An 8,864-nucleotide genomic window follows, 5' to 3' on the forward strand; every position below is an offset into this window, starting at 1 on the left:
CTTGGCTTTATTTCATTAAAATTCGTTCCCCGGCCACCGGCGAGGGTCCCACATGGTGCGCATCCTCTCCTGCCGCCCACTGCTCCCCTCAGCAGTGTATTTCGTCGGTCTGCCTGTTCTGCTCCCCGCTCTGGCTCTCGTGAATTCTCTCACTGTCCTGTACTTCTGACTGTACCCAGTGCTTGTATAAATAAATAAATAAATCTTAAAAAAAATATATTTTCTTCTCTTTTAGTATTTAATAAAGTTCCCTATGAAAAAACAAACTGTCTCAGAAGTGCAGAGGAAAACAAGGAAAGGTTGTCTCTTTCCGTTCTTTGTTAGTTTTCCCTCAAGCTAGAAGTTTAAAAGGAGGCAGAACACACTGAGATCGTGAAGAGATGGGGAATGTCTGATACTCGAAAGGGAACCAAAGGGAGAAAATGTAAAGAAGACACAACCAAGGGGCAGTTTCCAGTGTTGCTCCATCCATTTATTCAGCGTCCACTTGGAGAGGCCTTCACCAGAATCTCTTTGCTCTAGTTCTGGAGGGTACATGTTTTATGTGTGAGATCATGACCCTGAAATTTGTTTTCCATCCTGCCCCCGAACATAGGTACAACTGACGTACTTGACCCACATGGAGCTGCCGTGTTACAACAGGTCCTAATCCCCTCCGAGGTCCAGCCAGCCGTGAAGTCACCTCCCTGGCACCTCATCCTGTGTGATATGTCAGGCTATGGTGGACATAACCAGTTCCCTGAGGGCCAGGAGAGAGAGAGGACTCCAGGCAGCTGCCCAGAGCTATCAAAGTAAAACCGCTCAGGACGTGTGAGAATAGCGACAGTGACGAGGCTGGGAGGGCATGGAATTGCTGCTGGGCACGAGTTCTCATGAACCAGAACAGTGAATCCCATCCCAGGGGAACACTGCAAAGTGAGGCAAGGAGGAAATGTGGGGACGATGTGGCATTGGGACAGAGGGATGTTGTGTCCAGACATCGGACACAGAGATCTCCTCCACTGGGCTTTTCAGACCACAAGGAGGGGGCTGAGGTCTGATTGAACATGTACAGGAAGAGGATGTTCTTGTTTGTTGAGTCAGCAAAGTCACTTAACATCTTTCTGGTGCCAAACACGCAAGAATGAAGAAAAGAGACCCCTCCCCTGGAATGACTCAGAGGAGGGGGCTGATTGGTTGAACTGTGTTTCCCTCTCCCACTAGCTTCATCTGTTGAAGTTCTAACCCCCAGCACCTCAGAATGGGGCCTTATTGAGATGAAGACCAATGGGTTTCCAAGACACACAAAATAAAGTGTAAAGGGTTGTGTTGCAAAGGCCTTAATAGCATCTTTTCACATCATATCTTCCACCAGACTCTTGCTGCAGCCACTCTGGATAAAACCACTTATTCCTTCCCTAGGCTTTTTCTTCATCCAGAATACTTTCCACCTGATCACAAGGATGCTAATTCCTTACTTCTTTTAAGTCTTCCTCAAATATCTTTCCTGATGACCCCCACCCCCATGTTAAGCACCCCACCCCCATGTTAAAGTAAAGAATATGATACCCCCAGGGTCTCCACATAGTACTTGTGTGATCTTGAGTATCTTGAGTATGTGATTTTAGTTCCTCCAAGCCTCAGTTACCTCATGTGCAAAATACCTTCTTCATAAAATCATAGATGATTACTACATTTTATGTCATATTTTTACTGTTCTGAACAGAACAGATGATAATTTAATAATTTAAGATTCTGGTGACCCTCTTTAAGAAGCTAACTCCTACTTAATCTATGGATGGCATAAAAATTTATCGAGTAAAGATGAAAGCGCTGAGGTCTTGAAGTCATTCTTTAAAATTAGGTCTCACTATTTCAGTCAGTCTTGATGACATGAAGATTCAAAGAGAGAACTTGCAAACTGAAAAGGTCCAGGTAAGAATACAAGTTTCCTATATATCTTAAAGGTAGTGTCATCTTTCAAATAGTTCCAGTTTGAGAGCACTAAACTCATTAAGGGGTTACTTGCGTTCACTATGGCTGCCTCAACAAAACACCACAAACTGTAGCTTAAACAGCAGGAATGAATTTTCTCATGGTTCTGGAGACTGGTTGCCCAAGATCAAGGTGTCCTCAGGTTTAGTATCTCCCCAGGCCTCTCCCTGCCTTGCAGACAGCCGTCCTCTTTCTGCACCCCCATGTGTGTTTCTCCTCAGTAAATAGGAAACCCCAGTGTCTCTCCTCATTCTGTCAAATTTCCTTCTCTTTGGGGACACCTGTGAATTTGGATCAGGACCCATGTTAATGACTTCATTTTAACCTAATCACCTCTTTATAGACTTTATCTTGATAGGTTACATTATGAGGTACTAGGGATTAGGACTTCAACTGGGGGGAAGGGATGATTCAGCCCATGACAGGGACAATTCCTATGAACTCTTAGGAAACATTTATCTGACTGACTTGAAAATCACAGCAGATAACAGTTTCTACTTAGGTTGTATGACGTAACGAAAGTACCCAGGTAGCATTGGCTTGTAACATGAAAGTCTACTAATAAGTAGTAAGCTGGAGGCAGCTGCCCTTCTGCTCTGAGTGTCTCCTCAAATCCAGGAAGAGACGAAGGAGTAACTTTCAACTAGGACTTGCCATTCTCATAATAAAGGGAAAAGGGGGGACATTTGGTGCAAACACACACACAACTCATAAGACTTTCATTATGGGCTACTATAAGCATCATACCACGAGCTTTTATTTAGAGAAAGTATTCACTTGGCTTTGACACGCAAGCTAACAAATGGATGTTCACCCTCCACAGGGAATTTGGCAAGTTGATACCAGCAATGAGGCTGTATCATCCCACCACAGGCAGTGCGGCACAATGAACTCAGAACAATAATACAATCTACCAGAAGATATTTCAGGGATTCCCTGAAATGCACCATTCATTATGGTTCTAAAAAAAGATGTAAGGGGCCTCCCAGATGGTGCAATGGGTTAAGTCTCAGCACTATGAAGCTATCCACAGTGGCAAAAGTTCGATCCCTGACCTGGGGGCTGACTCACATGGTGCAGCAGACCTCTCTTGCCTCCCCACTGTTCCCCTCAGCAGTGGATTTCAGTAGATCTGCCTGTTCTGCTCCCCACTCTGTCTCTGGTGAATCCTCTCACCCCCCGCACCTCTGGCTTGCACCCTGGCTCTTGTATGCATAAATAGATCTTTTAAAAAACAGATAAAATAAGATGTAATGAAGGAAAGTTTTATCAAGTTTGCCAGAGATGATAAGAAATTCTAGAAAAATACATCAGTCAATTTTCTACTTTAGGATGATGGGTTACTAATAAACCAAAGAGGATGTAGAGTGCCTTCTATAAGAAGGATTTGCTTAAAGATTATCTTGAGATAATCTTAACCAAAGTACTTTATTGAGGATTCACAGAGTTTAATGTTTTCAGCCATTTAGAAAATGTTTAACTGATAACAACAAAATTCCTAAGCCATATGAGGGGTGACTGTCAACCCTTGTTAAAATGATGAAAGCAAAATATTCATCTCCCATTCTCCTTCCTAGTGCTTACCCAGGGCTCCAGCTTCTACACCCTACTACATTCACCCCAGGATGTGTTCTCAAGCCTAGTGTTATCTTTATCTCTTGCCTTCTCTAGTGTATTGTAACTTTATATATTAGGATGATGGCACATTTGCGAGACCTCTCAGTCTCCAAGGATAATGACCATCCTGACTGACAACGCAATGAATAGGCTTTCCTTGTTTTGGGATGTGTTTCTTCACACCTGGCCTCTTTCACTCAACATTAGCTTTGTTGTGGTAGATTGTTCACCCAAGTTGATGTCCATAATTACATCATGTGATTATATCACAATACACTGACCCATTCTTTTCTTGATGAACATTTCAAGAATGTCCAGTTTGAAGCGATTACAAGGGGGCTACTATGAACATTCTAGTTCATTTCTTTCAAGGAACTCTATGACTTTGTTTAGCTCAGAAACGAGGGTCAGAGGATGTGTCTATATTTAGATTTGTTTTCTAAAATGGTTTCACCATCTTCTATACTTCTGAAAAGGTTTCACATTCATTCATAAGTTATTTAATACCATACTTCCAAAAGAAGCAGAATTCAGATCTTCTGAATCCATGGTCATTTCAATAAATGCTAAACATTTCCATGCTACTTTCCTCATGAAAATTCCTTGCTGCCTTTCTCCTTTAATGCCACTGAGATGGATAAACATATAGTCACCCAAAAGGTTTACTTTCTTCAAAGAAGGTTAGTGGAGGTGCCAAAGAATAACTCTAATTGTGTTGATTTTGGGGTCCATAAGAGTTCAATCAATAGTAAGGAAAGCAAAGCAATGGAGATCATTTCAGTAAAGCAACCTGGTCAACAGACTCACTCAAATCCCAGATGACAGATAATCTGAATAGAGCCATCCCTGATGAAACACAAAAGAAAACAGCAAGCCTGTCTTTTATCAAGCAAAGTTCAGGGCAAACGCTGTGGAAAGCTATTAAGCTCCCACTTCTACAAAGTAATCACAGGAACCAAAGGGAAACTTCAGCAGTCAGATCGACCCCCACCTCCCCACCCCCACTTCCTCACCCCCATGTCCCCTGAATTTCACCTGTACCTGAGGTCACCATGAGAAGAAACAGAGCAGAAAAGATTAAGAAAGATGACAGAAGTCAAGCCCCAACCTCCTGGGGGCTCACTCAGGTGTGCGCATCTGCTCCCCGAATCTGTGGTGGTAATTAAAGAGAATGATTTTTACATTTCAAGATATTTTCAGTTTATCCCGCTCTGATGTCTGAATTTGAATGCAGCTGAAAGTTAAAGGTACTAATTAATTGTGAATCACTCCAATACTTGAATATAAGGCCTCTCGAGTCCAATGTGCAAATTTATGTAAAAACAATGTGAAAATTAGAAATGCATTGCCACATTTTTTTAACAAGAACTGTAGCACTTGTCTAGGCGAACAGACTGCTCATTTGCAAGCTGTCTATATGCAAAGCATTCTGCCCCTGGGAGCTTAAAATCTCCTTAGCACATCTTCTGAAATTTGAGAAGAGCTTCCTTCAGAAGCTTCTTTCTGCTGTCTACACTCCCCATGTCCCCATGCAGTGTGGCTGCCTTCAGCCCTGCACACTCACCCGGCCCTCGCCCCGTCAAGGGTTGAACTGAAATTCAGTTTTTCCTGTTCCTTTAAAATGACTGTTCATGTAGAAAGAGGTAACTTCTGAATAAGCTAACTCCAAAAACATGACTGCGTTGATCTTCTGTGCATTGGAACGACAAGCTGCTTTGCTGTGAGGAAAAATTTTTTCTCAACAAAGAAAAGAGGTCGATGCCTTTGGTCTGCGATTCGTGAGACTAAAGTATGATAGAGGTAAGCCTAGAACCCAGGTGTCCTCCATGCTAGCCTGGAGATTTTTATCCATTTTTGCTCTGATAAGCAGCGAGAGAGTACCCAGCTCCTTTACAGAGAGGATTCCCAAAAGAGGGATCTTATCCTCGATTGCTAGGACAAGAACATCTCAGCTTTTCAGATGTGGTAGTTACAAGGCTGACATAAGCCAGAAGTTTTGAGGAGAACTCAGAGAACTTTTTTTAATTAATCTCTCTGTCTCTCTCTCTCTCTTTCTGTCTCTCTCTCTCTCTTTCCCTCCCTCCCCATTATTATCACATATGCCAATTGCAGATAATAGCACCTCTCTGTCCAAATGTTCAGGGTTTTCAGGACAGTAAAAACAAAATGGATTTCCAAAAATAAGGAAATGACATGCTTACAGCTAAATCTCACAATTCTACTCCAAATAATAGCCTGGTTTGAGCTTCTTGTCTGAGAAAAATTAAAAAATAACACCCACCAAAAAAATGAATAGGTAAAATAAATGTTTACTTGTTTCTAAATGCTATATAATGTCGCTCTAAAAATAAAACATTTGGAGATAAATCTAAGGAGAACCCAAGAAGATATTTATGCTAAAACAGAGTTAAATGTTAGTAAAAGAAACAAAGAGGTAACATGAAAGAAATTTCCACTCCAAAGAAAAAAAAATTCAAAATCAACATTGCTCTCATGTTTGAAGTTCAAGCAGGGCAGTTGCTTTGAATACTGGTCAGGCCTACAAGGCTGGGAGACTGGAGCAGAGGCAGCTCTGATGAAGTCCAGATGCAGCAGCAGGGGGCGCAGGTGGCTCACCTGCCCTGGGCTGACTGGCACCTGAACCAAGAAGTGAACCAGAGGCCAGGCCCAGGAGATGTTAGAGGGGAACAGCAGGCAGGGCCAACTCACCCCACATGAGGAGAAGGAAGAGCCCTTATACTTATTACCTAGCTAATTCTTCAGGCTGTGGGTGCAAGAAGGGGAATAGGAAATGGGCTAGAAGGCAGAGCAGTTGGCAACCCACACACAGCAGTGGGCCTATCCTGTCCTGCCACCCTTATAGACATGACTTGATGTTGGCCCAGGAGCTCAATGCCAAATTCAAAGGATGTCATTCCTGGGCCTGTACTTGCTGGGAGGTTTTACCCTGTTCCCTCCTCTGCATGCTGACCCACTCTCACATTTACTCAGATCGTGGAAGAGCTTCATGAGCCCGTGGAGTTGCTCTGTAAATGCTGGTTTCAGTGGCGACCAATATGTTCACTTTCATTCACTCGGGATAACTGATCTCACTGGGACATCAGTGTTCTCAATCCTCACTCAGTTCCCAGTGTGGTCCCTGGATCTGTGTGCCCACCTGGGCATCCCCTGGGCTTGTTAGAATTGCAGATATCAGGACCCACTGGACTTGCAGAATCCGGAATTTGCATCTTAACTGGACCCCCAGGGATGAGGGCACACCAAATTTTCTAGAACTCATACATAACAAAAGCCCCAACCACAGCAGAGCAAAACCAAAGCAAATAATGGGGAGAAAGAAAAATACAAATGGCCAAGCTAGCCCTCGGGGAAACAGGATACCACAGAACGAAACCAAAAACAAAGGAAAAAGAATGAAGAAACACTTTGAGAATTGTCTGACACTCTGAGGAAAGGAAATATAAGAATCATAAAAACCTCAGAAGGAGAAGAGAGAGAGAAGGGAACTGAGAATCTATTTAAGGAAACAGTAGAGGAGAACTTCCCAAACTGGAAGGAAATGAACATAAAAATTCAAGAAGTAAAAGGAATATTTAGATACCTAGATGAAAAGGAAACTATAGCAAGACACATAATAGTAAAACTCCCAAGAGTCCAAGTCAAAGAAAAACTGTAGAAGATGACAAGGTGGAAGAAATAAATAAACTATGACTTACTAAACTAACATCAGATCTCTCTAAAGAGACATTAAGGGTAAGAAGGGAATGGAATGACATACCCAAAATACTCCAAGAAAAAAAGGACCAACCGAAAGCACTCTATCCTGCAAGGCTCTCCTCCTTGTATAATAGAATGATAAAGACCATCCCAGCTAAAGAAAATCTTAGTGAGTTTGCATCCACTAAAACTCCCCTTCAAAGAGATATTAAAAGAAGCCTTAGGATCTAAATCAAAGAGAAGAACACAGACAAAGAATTGAATAAGGAATTAAATAGAACCACAAATCTAGGAACAAAACAGCAGTGAGGGACATTTACATGTCAATAATTGCTCTAAACATAAATGGTCTGAACTCACCAACAAAAAGACACAGAGTATATAGCTGGATTTGGAAACAGAATCCAACCTTTTGCTGCCTCCAAGAAACACACTTTAGCACCCAGAATAAACACAGCCAGAAGCTTGGTTGAAAGGGATTTCCCCAAGTCTGCACCACACTGAACTAAAAGTATCAATGTTTCCATGTATCCGCTGGGGGGCCTTGAATAAAACACATCATCTCCTCGACCCCTTAAGTCCTCATCTCTAAAATGGGGATGCTAGCACTGTTTACAATAGCTAAGCTTTGGAAACAACCCAAATGCCCAAAAATAGATGACTGGATCAAGAAGATGTGGTCCATATACACCATGGAATATTACTCAGCATTCAAAAAAGATAAACACATGCAATTTGCAGCAACATGGATGGCGCTGGAAGGGATCATGCTCAGCGAAATAAGCCAGAAAGAAAAAGAAAAATACCGGATGGTCTCACTCATAGCAGGAATCTAGAAAACTTAAATAAGGGACCAGGAAAATGAATAACTATAAGAAAGTGAAAATCAAAATCAACAAACAACTATGAACCAGAGACACTCTATGGGGGGTGGGGGGCGGTGAGGGAATGGATTGGGGTCAAAATAAGGGGGTTGCAATTGTATGGGGAATATAAAAATAAAATTTATTTAAAAATAAATAAATAAAATAGGTTAAATAATGGGAAAAAAATAAAAATAAAATAAAATGGGGATGCTAATCCTACTTGGGATGATGAAATTAAATGATAAATTAGACTTTGCCCTGTCAATTGTGAATCATGACTGGAATATTCAATTTTATTCTTATACTGCATCCTGACTCAATAATTGTTTTATAAACAACTGAGAACAGGCACAATCTCTCCTCTATCTCTTTAGTTTCCCGTATACCAGGTAACGCATTCTGCCCAGAAGGAGGCTGACTATTTGACATTTACAAAAATCAACCTTGTCTGGAACTGCTGATCAATCCCTGCCATGCCATCCCCTGAAAAAAAACTCTAATTTCAAATCCTGAATCAAGCACAAAGAGCTCCTGTCACTTTGACCTAATCCTCTGAGGTTCATCCCTCTAAATAATTGTATTGTCTCTATCTGTAAAGCACTTTGTTACTATGGTGACACACACATAATTACGTGTGTAAGTGATTGAGAGTGGCTCTCCCAGCCAGCCAGCCACCTTCCAATCAGACAA

The sequence above is a fragment of the Talpa occidentalis genome, unplaced genomic scaffold, assembly GCF_014898055.3.
Source record: "Talpa occidentalis isolate TD23 unplaced genomic scaffold, MPIMG_talOcc4v2.1 talOcc4.5, whole genome shotgun sequence".
NCBI classification, from domain to species: domain Eukaryota; kingdom Metazoa; phylum Chordata; class Mammalia; order Eulipotyphla; family Talpidae; genus Talpa; species Talpa occidentalis.